This window comes from Lutzomyia longipalpis, chromosome 2, assembly GCF_024334085.1.
Source record: "Lutzomyia longipalpis isolate SR_M1_2022 chromosome 2, ASM2433408v1".
Taxonomy (NCBI): domain Eukaryota; kingdom Metazoa; phylum Arthropoda; class Insecta; order Diptera; family Psychodidae; genus Lutzomyia; species Lutzomyia longipalpis.
In genome coordinates, this window is record NC_074708.1 from 26713320 (window position 1) to 26727577 (window position 14258).

Sequence of the window (14258 nt, forward strand, 5' to 3'; positions counted from 1 at the left end):
TTCACCCCTTAAATTCCATCCCCTTCTTTCGAACTTCCAATAGAAGACACACAAAAGCCACCGATTTTTCTCAGTGTTGCATTCTTGGCCTATAAATCTGCAGGATATTTCTATCTGTGTATAAGCAGTTGGGGCAGTTATGGGGTTGGAATACTTTACCCAGTTGCTTTTACCATTGGAAATATTGCCTGAGGGAGGAGAGGGGGGTGGAAGATGTGGGGTTGAAAAGAAGTGTTTTGGGGTCACCGATGATTGTTTCACTCGATAGCCTGAGGATTCTCATTTTTCACTTTTATCAGGGATATTTTTGAATTATAACCCTCCACGATAGTGTTCAAATGTGAATTTATTATGAAATATTAGCAACTTTTTGGGGGTGCACGACCATTGGCCATATAATTGAATGTTTATCCGCATACACAAGTCCCTCTCAAGGGGGTGAAAGGCACCTTGGTGTTTTCCAATTTTCGAGGGTGCTCAGCCACGCATCCCTTGCAGAGTGACCAATAGATGGTCTTTTGTACTGGGGAGCAAAACGAAATAATTCCAAGCAGCAGGGGTTAAATGTGAATTAAAATCATCGCGGTAGAACAATATGGTGATTGCTGATTCGATACCAAAAGTGAGTGGAATAATTAAAATGGAAACACGAGCACATGCTTAACCATTGAAAATGCACATCTGCGTGGCCCAAATTTGGCGGAATTAATTTCTGTGCCATGGCAGAATTGGCAGAGAATCGTTAGTTTTCAATCATCCACCTCATTCACCGAACAAATACTCTGTGTGAGTGCGCCAAAAGTGCCAATTATTCGATTTGTTTAATGAACGAACCAATAGCTATTTGCCAGCTATGTTGGAGAAATTATATAGAAATAGCTTCTGTCAGATTCAATACATAATTTAGTAGGTCTTCGAATATTTAGCTTTTATTGCATACTATATACATATATAATTGTAAGGCTAAAGTTCTCTCTTCGTGAGACTTTTTGGAGCTTTTTCATTTCAATCCTTCTACACAAATTCATCCTGGGATATTCCACAGAATTCAAACTCTTAACGAGGATATGCTATAAAATAGATATAATAAAATTTCTCATCTGCTGGACACACAACTCTGCGAGGGGCAGGAGGAGAGATTGAAAAAGCCAGTGAGGTAGAATGTTGAAAAGGGGGGCATACAATTTTATTGGGAGAACCTTTCGTATCTTCTAAGGCAGGAAATTTGAAATATAAAATTTTAATTGTATCCAAACGGAAGCTCTCTCACTTGTGCCACAATATGATTTAAATCATCCCCCGGAATACCCATATTTGCGTAAAAGTTTAATGAGGTCGTCGGCATTGTATGGTCAGATTTTGATGACCACTCCACGATGCTTACATATGCTTCTATAGAGGCCCATATATACATTCGATTATGTAGGCCACCACCCTCAAATGTTTAGGGGCTTTTTTGGGGGGCAAATTGATCGGGATACAGAGTCAATGGACCACGGAATACGAAATTTAAATTCCAACCAAGGATATTGGGGAGGATTCTTACCCAATTCCTGTGACTTGTTCCCAAACTCACAGAGATGTTGCCAATTTTCTGGAACACTGATTGTATAGTTTGAGTCCCACTGAAGCTTGTTACGATATATTTTACATTGATTAAAAGTTTCAAAAAAAATGGAAAGAATAAATACTTATAGTAAAAAAAACCAGAAAATAGCTCTAAAAGCATAGCTTAGCTATGTATTCGCTAAAGCTTAAATGATCTAAAGATTTAATTTTCAATGAATTTGCTTAATGAAAAAGCTTTCACGAAGATTACAAAATTAAACACGCGAAACTATTCATTTAGCTTATCTATTGACAAGAGATTCTTCAAAAGCTCTTGAAACTGCAAGAATTCCAAGAACTCTTTAATGACAAAAACTTTTTTTTTCACAAGAAGTATTAAAATTTAAAATGCAAAATAGTAATTTTAAGGTAAGAAAAAATAAAATATTTAGCTGTTGTTTGCAAAGAAATTTCCTTGCCTTTTTTTTCGCCATTAATTCATCTTAATTAGAACGTGGGTGGATCCCTTTTGAAAGTCCATATACCCGGAGCGCTTAAGCGAGTATAATTCAATAGAAAACTCCTTTAGCCAGTTTAATTGCGAAATAAAATAGAAACATGGCCATGGGGGAGGGCGCTACATCCTGCTGGTGTAGCCAAGTGCAAAAATCGAATATTTTTGGTCTTGCACCGAGTGTTCTTTATGGCCAATTCATTGTTGTATAACGCGCGTACACCCCCACGAAGGCACACAGCGCCCAGGAAGAGTCCATTGTAATTATCCTTGTCAGGGAGGCATCCTCCCTCAATCCCTCACTCCCTCTCTGCTCCCCTCTAAAGCATCCCCCTGTCTCCATGTGATATTCTAACGGCCCACACCGGAGACATGGTGTGAGGGGATGAAGCTGCTTCTCTGGAAGCGAGAAAGTAATTGATGAAAGCACTTGTGTCGCTCCTCTCGACGTCGGAAGGCGCTGTGATGGGTCTTTGGACGTCTTTCAGAACCTCCTTGTCGAATTCTGTGGCACAATTTCATTTTCAATGAATCCCCCACTCCCACACGCCTCTTGGTCTCCCCCGCGCGCATACCCCACAAATGGTCCTCTTCTCGTGTGATTCAATTCACAAAATAAAATAAAAGACAAGGTGAATGGTGGGGGGAGGAAAAAAAAGACCCGAGAAGAGAGTGGAAAAGTGTGAATTCAATGGTGTGTGGTGTTTTGTTCGCATGGTGTAGCATCGAATGGAAAATGCTAACAGAAAAGGGGAAAATTGATTGAAAACTCCTTTCACACGGACAGGTATGGTGCTGTGTAAAATGGGGGATGGTAAGTAAATGGATTAGGTGTATTAATTAAAACTAAACACAAGTGCACGAGGAAATTGGCTCTATGCAGTTATTGGTTGTTGAAAATCGTGATAATAGATGGTTCGAGTTGTCTATGCAGCGGTTGAGCAGCCATGATGATTAAAATATTAAAAGAAGAATATAAAGACTTGAATGCTTTAACTATGAACATGATCCTCTAAACATTTTCCTAGCTTAAACTAAATGAGTTTGAAAAAAAAGGTTGTATCTTAAAAAATATTCTTTTTGCAAATATTTTATGAAATTTTCAACCCCTTGCCTTAAAATCTCCTTTAGTTTTTTGCATTTTTCCAACCACACACTTCTAATATACTTAAAAAAAACTCACAAGGAGTAGAGAGAAAGACGATATACTCGCACTTTACATCCCGTAAATTGCGAATTCTCATGAGGATTCTCAAGGGGAAGACTTGAAGAAGATGTTCATACCTTGAGTGCCGGTTGCGACTTGCGGAGCTCCCATTTTGGTGTGGAATAAGAAAAGAAAAAAGGGAAAAGTGTGACTTTTGTATCAAGAGAACTTCTCAAGGAGCTCGCGTGTTAAGCTCCATGGAAGGATGCTGTAGCTCTGTGACGATTTTTAAATTTAAACCGACTCCCCGTGGCTTTTACTGCGACGCAGGATTCAGCAGAAAGAACTGCAAGAAGTTGAGCAGGAGGGAAAAGAAGAAAAAAGATGAAGAAACTAAAAGGGATGCTGCATGGAAAACTTATATAGTAGTGTAGCACATGGGTATGTATCATAAATTGTGCCGAAAAGTACGCGCAAAAGGGGGATCTCTTTCGTCCCACCTATGAATACAGAAATATTGTAATTTTTGCAATATTCACACCCCTTTTGCCGTGAAAATGTTAAAGCCATATGCGAGTGGATAAGAGATTTCACGTGGATTGAGTATTTTATTTGTTCTTGAGCATAAAAAAAGTGAGTTAACGTTGTATCAAAGTTGTTATACTTTAAAACACCACGTGAAGGAGACAAGGTATATAAAATTTTTAAACTCACTTCTTCCACATTTTTTTTTTATCCTGGAACACATAAAACTTTGTCCCACATACTGCAAGATGAATCATTTCACTCTACACCTGTTTTTCCCCTTCACTTGCATGTACTTTCCACGCGTTACATAAAAATGCCAGGAAATGAATTTTAATATTATCTCCTCTGCAATTTTGTTGGCACCTTGATGAAAAATCTAAATATTGCTCAAAATAGCTCACAGGTGAATAAAAAGTTCGTCTCTTTAGCACCATCCTGCACACAACATAAATGCCATGAAGCTAGATTTTTGCTCTACATACATACATTTTTTATGAGAATATTTTTTGCATATATTATGTATACCTTCACCTCTCCCTGTGAGAGAAATTCTACGAGAAAATTAACATGTTTAACTCTTTGAGAGCATAGAAATTTTATGGGTAAAAATTTGTGTCTCAAATACTGATTTTATGCTATAAAAATTCATTATGTGAATAAGAAAAAAAAAAGAAAATTCAACATATCTTGTAGCTAGTAGAGAAGAGATCGATCCATAATTACAAAAGCGTCGACCTATTACAAAATTTAGAATCCATCCTATGAAAAATAATTCATGAATATTTAATATTAGATTTCTTCACAATCTTTATAGGAAATAGCATTATAGAGAAGTTGGATTATTTTAAATTAACTCTAAAATGTAGAGTGATGCTATAAAATATTTAAACCATTTCCATATCGTCATTTCCCAAACCTACCCCTCTATATGCAATAGTTCCGCATCACGTGAAAAGTTAACTGAATGACTCACTTAGGTGTGAATTCCCTCTAATTTTCTCACATTGTCACCCTATTTGGGAAAACTTTGGGGATAGTGAGAGAGAATTCATCGGAGTGTTGTGAATGTGAATCCGTGTTTGGAATTTGATCTCAAAATTTTGCACTAATGCTGAATAATTGAATTACCCCCTCATGGGGGTGTGTGTGCATCTTTCAGCAATGCACCTCAATGGACTCCAAGGACAACCATAGACATATAGGTGAATGTTCCTGTGAGCAATGCCTGTGAATATGGGAGTTATGAATGGAGCCTCATTTGCCCCCCAAAGGACACCGATATCCGGGACAAGTTGTTGATTGCCAAAAGCGTTGCCTGGTATGCTGGGCCAAGAATGATGAGATAAATTCCTTCCCATCTGTGAGTCAAAATTCACATTTGCACCACCATCACTGTGTGGCTGAATGCGATGTTTGTCAATGCCCGAATTCAGGGAATTTTCCCCATGAATATTGCACTGTGAAAACTTTTGATGCTGTCCCCTCATATCAATGATTTTATATGTAACTTTTTAACGGAAATCATTCACATAAATTGAAAGTTCGGAGTTTTTTTTTCAATTGAGATTTTTATGCTTTCAGAATTTTAGAGGGTCATCATTTGAACCCATTTAAATGAGATTTTCATGAATGAACATGAAGATAATGAAGATTTCTTTTCACATCGCAGTGTTAATTAATGCACATCGGGGAAAGTGGCGGGAAAATGTGTACCTATTGTAACTCAATATAAAGCATCTTCATTGCTCTGTCGGTAATTAAAGTAAAATTATGGTCCAAGAGGGACATACTCATCTTATAGCTGAATAGTTGAATAATTTCAATTATCCATAACTTATTCTCACAGGGGAAATCCTCTCGAAAATGCTCCCGATAATTAAAACTTTTCCTTAGACGCTCCTGTGAGATAGTTTTGAGGACAATGGAATGCAAAGAGAAGGAAAATTCTCCACCATGCTTGACTTTCCACTTTTTCTCCACATTCTCGTGGAGTTTTATTGTAATTGGATAAATATTTGTTTCAGCTTTCACTGCATGAATGGGGGATGATAAAAAAATGAACAAGAAGACATGCAAAGGGATGTTTCAACCGCAAGATACATTTTCTCTCTCTGTTGCAATCTACACACTATTAACGTGCCTAAAATAGTTTATTGTGGAGAAAAGTTTAGCATGAATGAACATGTGCACGCTTTTCCCTTGTTGAGTGAAGCCTGCAGGATGTAGGGGGTGGGTGCTATATATGGTTGTGTTGTGATTTGTTCACGTCTGACATGAAAGTTGAAGCATAAACGCACAAAATAAGTCATCCAGTGGAAAATTAATATGAAATTATGAACAAGTTGTTAATTAGGAAGTTCTCTATTTAGAACTGTATGCAGAGACGTACCCCCCCCCCCCCCGCCGCTTCCCTGGCTAAAGTGAACTTTCGTCTTTCTGTGTACACTCTTCGAACTGACTTCCTGTGTGGCATTTTCAGCAAGAGAAGATCCTTTTTGTAAAATTTTACTTCTGTGCAATTTTACATTCAGCACATGCTTTTTATGTATATATGTGTAAATTTATGCGTCCTTTTGATCCTCTTTAAGTAGTATTTTTAATTTTTTAATTAAAACGTGTTAAATTCTATTTCCTCTTAACTTTTACAATGCAATGTAGCTTTGCAGTTACAATGTAATTCTTGGTGTGAAATTTCCAATGGAGCCGGAAATTCCGGTGGAAATGATTCAAAGTGATGTTGATTTGAGGAAGGTATGGCTGTTTACTGTTAACATCTCAAGAGTGGAGCCGGTGACACACTTGGGCCACTCTCCTGACTGCACAATATTGCCAACGATAAATCCTTCGCCTGGCTACCACCCCCCACATGATTTCCGAAAGGGTATCCCCCACATATGTGACTGACCATCATCACCGCATGGACGGAATCATGTGTCGCAATAAATATTTCACTGTAGCTGCTGGACAGGACGTCCAAAGGTTGTAACATATCTGTCAATGTTGCGGGAAGTAACACGACATTTTATTGTGCAGATCATCAAAATCACAGCACCGAAGATGTGGCCCCTTTCCAATTTGCTGAGCATGAATTTTGTTGACCTCTTTGAACCGATAAAATTCCACCAAATCGCAACTTAAAGTCCATTCCTCCCTTCGCGAAGAACCTACGCATGTTGTCTTGGTGGATGTGCCCCCTTTTTGCTGGACACAACCTGCACCGGACATCCTTTATGCGACATTCACGAGGAATTCCAATAAATTTTAATGCCACTCATAAAACATTCAATTTTTCATGCAATGATCATTCATTGCGCGTCCACTCGTCCTTTTCTTGTACATACACATAACTTTCTCAAACTGGCCAAGATTGCATCGTAAAAGCTAAAGCGCGTCCTTTTTGGGAGGGGGTGGCGCGCGCAAAAGGGATGAGAAAAGGATAAAAGACCTTCCGCCAACAATATAATTTTTGACGGGAAAGCTCATTCGTATAGTTGCCCCTTTTATAGCAGTTATAGATGTTCTTTCCTTTCTTTTTTTGTGTGACTCCTCCGGAACATCTTGAGCTGATCTTGAAGCTGGTTGTCTGTGTGTGCAGAGAAATTCAACGTTGGTACCCCCTTCAATAGTAGGGTGACAATGGGGGGATGAAATTAAACTTCTCTTGCAGAGTGAAAACACAATGGCGGATCTTCCGGGGCAATAAAACGACATGGTGGCGAGGGGATTGCACATCATTTCAAAAATGAATGCACATGGCTGGCGGATTCACCGATTTATGCCATTTATATGACTCCCCAAACACTCGGTGGAATTGCATTGAATATGCAAAGTAAAATTCCATCTTCTCGCGTGTCTCCGCGCTCAATTGCCGCCATTGCTCAGCATCCCTCTGCATTCACTCTTTTCGTCTCTTCGTGAAAAACTTCTTTTTTTTTCGCCTTTTTCTACCATCCGCATAGGGAAACACAATCCCATCACACCCACCCATTGTGAGACATGCATCGTGTCTCTCCTCAGCACAATCGAGCGCGCGGGAGTGCAGTCATAAAAGCCCATCTCACGTCTGTTCCACATCTTTGAGCGAAAAAGCCGAAGATGTGTAGATCCTCAAAAAATGAAGCTCTCCAATGGGGATGCAAAGTCAAACATTTGAGTCTCAAAAACCCTGTTTTTCTAAAACTTTTTTTTATTACATCATAATCTCTATAAATTTAGATAATCTTTTAGGTCTTAATAAAAAAGATTTCGAATTTTTTTTACTAATTTTCTTAAGAAAATAAAAGAAAATAGAAATTCTTTTTTTTTCAAATTTAATGAGTTATTTTAAATTTCTAAAGATTAATTAAAAATGAAAATAATTCACAAGATATATAAATAATATTTCTCATGAGTAATCGCCACACATGTGAAAATGGATTTCAAAATGTGCCTGTATTTATAATTTGCACGTACTCAGGCGTGAACAATCCCTAATCTCATGTGAGTTATGTTTAGAGAAGTTTACTTGTGCAGAATCAAAACTCCCCCCACCCTCTGCCGCCCTCTCAGTACCACAGTTGACTTAAGAACATTGGTGAAATTAATTTTGGATAAATATGTACATACGGAATGTTCCGAAAGTTGAATAATATGAAAATTTGTGAGCGGTTTGAGGTGTTGATTAAAAGACACCAGAATGTTTTACTTGAAGAGTCATGTCGAAAGTTGAGGGAAATGTGGGCAAGGATGGAGGTTCTCTCTTTTGAAATTACCGAGAGAAAAGCCACAAGGTGTTGGTCTTATGCACAGGATGAGGCGCAATGGGATGGGAGATGTGTTTGCGACGTGATGTTTCATCCAAAAACGTAATCTCTGGCCACCACTGACTGCAAATGAATAAATATTACGACCACGTCGCGGTTATATAGAGACGTTTCACGCTATCCAGTTTTATTTGATACAAAAGTCTCATTCTCCCAAGCAGGGTGGGAAAACCATCGCCTTTGCCCCTTTAGAGGCGTTTGAAGATTTAATTAAAATTCTCACAAAAATTAATTTTCTCAGAAATTTACTATTAACACCATCTATTAGAAGAATTTTACACTCCCAATGCCATCTATTGATAAATTCCCTTTTCTACTGCTATTCAAAGAAGCCAATCCATGTATGTAATGTGTACATATCTAGCCCATCTAGCCCCTTGAGGAAAGCTCCATCATCCCTGGAATAACATGCATCATCAGCAGGCATATTCCAAAATTGTAAAGGAAACTTTGCAAAGATGTGCTGAGAAATTCCAAAATTGGGGTATGTTGTGAATACACACCCCATTCTTGACACCAAACCCCTTTCATTGCAACTCAATATAAGCAGTTTTGTGTGCATGGTGAATATTCAACTCAATTCTGCATGCTAGTTTTGTACTGAATTGACTGCTGATTAACTTCCCGCATATCTCACAAAATATGTAGTGCTATAAAGCATACCTACATACACAAGAATCCCCACTCCTCGTGTATGCATCAAGAGTATATTTCATTACAGTTTCAAAATGTTACTCCTTGGCTTTTTAATTTGTAAAGCATATCAACTTTATGGTTGCATAATTTATCATGTCATGCGATAAGGGACTCTATGGTGAAATAAAGCTAAGGGTTTTTCTTGCTTAAGGGGATGAAAAATCCCTTCAATTCGTGGGAAACTTTCAAAGTGTTCTTTATGATTAATTATATTTTATAAGGTTAATTTGTAGAGAAAAAGAACTAAAAATATGTAATTTATTCAAATGGAGAAAAATTCAGAAAAGTAGAAAATTTATAAAAGATCTTTATTGGCTCATAATGATTGATTCTGACGCATGTAAAGTAAAATTTATTTAAAAATTGACCTTTCTTTTAAAATTCTTGTCTTTTTAACCCAGATTTGACAAGTTTTTCGAAAAATTTTCTTTGTTGACTTTGGGTCAAAAGGATAAGAATGCTTTTCTTTAATAAATGTGGAATACATTCAGTTCTAAGAAGATTTTTAAAACTTATTGTGCAAAATTTGATGAATTTCAATAACAATTGATTTTTCCAGAGAATTTTCAAAGAAGATATTTGGAAAATTTCAAAAAATTAAATTAAAATAAATTAAATTATAAAGTTTCGAGAAACACTTTCATCTTTGAAGAATTCACGAAAGCTTTCCCCTAACGCAGTGAAATATTTGAAAGGTTGATAACTAAATTCAAAGTTCTTGGTGAAAAATGCAGCACTATGCGGGTGGAGACGAATCTTTGATATTCATTATTTATGTATGTTATGTTGAAAGTGCATGTACGCGGTGTTTAGTGTAATCCAATCTTCTTAAAATTCATTTCAGAGAGCAAGAAAATTCCGAGAGTCTGCTGTAATTTCATTGTTGCTCCGTGGTTTGGTGTGTTGTGGTTTCCGCCACAAAACCCCAGGAAAAGCTCAAGTATTTTCCAGGAAATGTGTGTGTGTGTGTGTGTGTGCTCTTCAAGAAAATCCCTCCGAGAGCTTTTTCACATCGCGGTTGTGTTTTATTGTTTCCCCCAAAAAACTGCAACAACGTGAATGGGCGCCCGCGAGGGTGGGAAATGCGAGAGTTTCACCTCACTGGCAATCATCCAAGGGTGTGTGCACGCCTGCAAACCACTGGGTTTAGTGTTTGGGAAAATAATTAAAAGCAAAAAGGGTGGTTTTCCAACTCCGCATGGCGAACACATGTGATTACAATTAAGAAAAGAAAAATCTTCATGCTTTTTTTTGCTTCTCCTCCAAACCACCCTTTTGCTTTTGCCAGCTGCACAGGAGTGCATAAAAATGTTGATTGCTACATTGAAGTGCGGTTGCATTCAATAAATGCATCTCAACGTGTAGAGAGCTCTCACAATTTTATCACACAGCCCACCTCCCGTATATTTCTTCCAACCCCTTTTTGGTTATAAATTACACCATTATGGCTGAAAGGAGTACTCAAGTGCAATCAACATTGCAACACTTGCAATTCTGCACAAAACCATTTGATCTCCATTTGCCAAATGGAGACCATCAAATTGTGCTTTTCCTGTGAAATTCATACACAAACACACCGCTCCGGAGCTTTCCGCACTCGCAACGATGCGAGAATGCTAAAGACACGGCGGCAAACATTCACTATATCAGAGAGAATCATCCCTTTTACATTTACCCTTCAAGGCAATCTCAAAGTTTTTATTTTCCACTCAATAAGTGGATACTAAAGATGTACGTGAGTCGGTTTAAGGGTTTGGAAATAAAATTAAATGCCAAATGTGGAACGAAGAGAAAGGGCGCTTCTATTGAACTTTACTTCTTTTCTTTCTTTTCTTCTTAAAAAGTAACTTTATAAATTGGAAATAAATTAGGATCAAAGATGATTCCAATTAAATAATTTTTTCTATTAATTAAGATCACGTTTTATATTTATTTTTAAGAAAATATCTTTTTCTTTTTGTGGAAAATCCTAGAAAATAATTTTAGCTCTTTAGAAAAGCACTCTAGGTAACATATTTTTAGCCCACTTTAATAAATTAAAGAGTTAGAAGAGTTCTTTTGGAAGTTCTCGTGCATATGGTAAAAGAAAATTGAATAATAATAAATTTCATTTAGAATTTCCATAAAGTTGAAACAAGCATGACAAAATTGGTAAAAGACTTTTAACTCCACAATTCTAAAGAAAAGGACTCCCACCCACTCATCCAGTTTGCAAATTGTTGGAATTTACTGGAGAACTTTAACCTTAATCACTGATTTAATTAAAGTCCAGCAAGTTTCCTCAGTTGTCTCTTGCCTTATTTGGTTCTTGACCACATGTCCAACTTTCTTCCACAACACAAGAAAATCTTCAATGTGCACTTATTGTTAATCTGCACAGTACTGAGAAGAAATATATAATGCAAAGCTCATCCGAAAGCTGTAGGAGCTTTTCTTGGTTCTTTTCAATAAATTCCTGTTAAAGAAAAATCATTTAAATGAAACAAAAAGCGTTTAAAAGTAAAAAGAAAAACATAATAAATAGTTTAAAATAATAAATTTCGTAAAAACTGGAAATTTTCCTCTCAGTGATCAAGAAGACATTATGGAATGCCTCTAGAATCCAATGAAGAACGCAATTTTGCATGAGAGCACAATAATGAATTCCACAAGCAAATAAATCCAATAATATTCTGCGTTCTTGCTACAATTGTACATTACGAAAATTACATTTAGAGAGGAATATCTGGGAGAGAAAATAAATTCAATATTGTAACAAACTATAACAAATCAAATTACGCGCATGCAATATTGTGGTGGAAAATTGCGGAAAAGTAAGGTTTTCCCTCAATTTTTTTTTTCAATTCTAATCAAATCATTTTGTACGATGGAGTGCAACTGAATGGAAATGCCAGGAAATGCAAAGTTAGTGCAGATTTCTCGGATTTGTAATTTGATATTGGTATGGGAAAACTTCGCGATATTGATACTACAAAAATGCAAGGAATATTACTTTCTTCAGAGCATATTATTCAATTTATCTGCAATTTTCTATTCGCATTGAGGTTCTCGCGGACAAGCTTTTACGGCAATATCCATTAATCAGTTGAGAGAGCTTCAGCAATAAATGTTCCATTTAAAACTAATTCACTTTATGCACAAATTAATCCAAAATGCTTTTATTAGTCCCACTAAATGTCCCAAATAGCATTGTTTTCCAATTCAGATGGCTACGAGAGATTTTACATAATGCAATGCGAATTCCACCCGATTAGATCTCCCCTGTGTATGTAGGGTCACCGAGAATTTGATGTCCCTTTTGCACTAATTTATTCCTATAGATAAATAAATAGCCTCGCGCGAAATTCAGAGCCCCCCACACGCGCTATTTGCAATCAAAGAGGATTCTTCGGTTCAATTTCCCTCAATATACACTGTCTCACATATATGCCGTAATTGGTGGGTTTAAGTTTGAAATATTTGCCAAAGCTCCAGGGCCGAGGGTGGAGGAGTTTGGTACCATGCGGTGGGTGTGCCCGCCAAAATGAAATTTCCCTTCTGTCATCGCACCAATAATCCGGCTAAATTTGAAACAATATGAGGGGCATTAGCATAATCAACATATTGGTCGATGGAATGGGGTGCGAGGAGGGAGGGGGTGGTATTTGGATTGCATGCAAAATACACATACATATATAGTGCAGAATCATTCCGTATTTTGCCAAATCCAAAGTTGCTGAAACAAATTCAGTGACAATTCAATATGCAAAATCCAGCACCCCTCACCCCCCCCCTTCTGGCATGCCCCACAGCATTGGTTCAATATTTGGTTGTTATACCTTCCTGCTGAGACTCCTCATAAATATTTTAAATATTTACATTCATGCATAGCAAGTGGGAGAATTGAAGGGAATCTGCTGGAAATTTTTAGAGGACAGCATGAAAAATTTACAGAGGATTTTTAGCACATACACATGAAGCTTTCAACATGCAGATAGTTATATATTACCCATAGCAAATGGTACATATTTTAGAGAGGTTTATCAAACAACCATTTGCCACAAATATACCTTCAAGAGTAATTCACATAAATCACCTGAAAATTCCACATTTTCCTTCAAGAAATCCATCTGACTTTAGCTCGACTCCTTGTGCTGGACTTTAATGAAAAAAGTAATTTTCTCCTTCTTTTTTTTGGCTGTGATTTTTTTTCGTCCTCTATGAGGCACATCTCGGTGCGATAGCCCCCCCTCATCGCACACACATCACCCCACAAATCGGAGAAAACACACGAAAATATTGTATATGATGTTCATAAAATAAAAACATAACGTTCCTTTTCAACATTAATTTACGTGCGCAGATGTACCGAATGGGCTAAAGGGTTGAAATTTCGAATACTTCAACATATTCTTGGGATACGGTGTGTGTGTGTGTAGGGCTTTGTGAGGCCTAAAATATAAAACTCATGCATTTTCCCCACATACAGGACATTTTCCTCCGCCCACGGAAAAGGGAGACACGTGCGGAGGACCGTGATTTGACCAGATTCTCCCCCACATCTCACGCATAAAGTTCGCACAAACGAAAATAAGAGAAAATTCTCACATTTTTCCCACACACTGCGGGAAAAAAGTTTAGAGGCTTTTAGGTCTGTTTTAATTATCTAGCTAAGAATTACAGTGGAGAAGCCAGGTTGTCTTTTGAATTTCTCATTGACTTTAAAAAAAATATTAATAAATTCATATAGAGACGCCTGGTGCTTTACAAAGCTTTCATTTTCACTTAAAAACACGATGAATCATAATATCAAACATTATCTTTTACCCTAAAATTTGTAGAAAACAAGATGGAGACGCCTGGTGATTAATGAATACTTCTTCCGCCTGGTGTTTTACGAAGCTTTCATTTTCACTTAAAAAATATAAGATATCAATGAAATAAACTTTAGTCACTTTAATTTTCCATCAAACGATAGGTTTTAGTTCAAAAATTGTAGAGAAACTAGATGGAGACGCCTGGTGTTTCAAGAAGCTTTCATTAT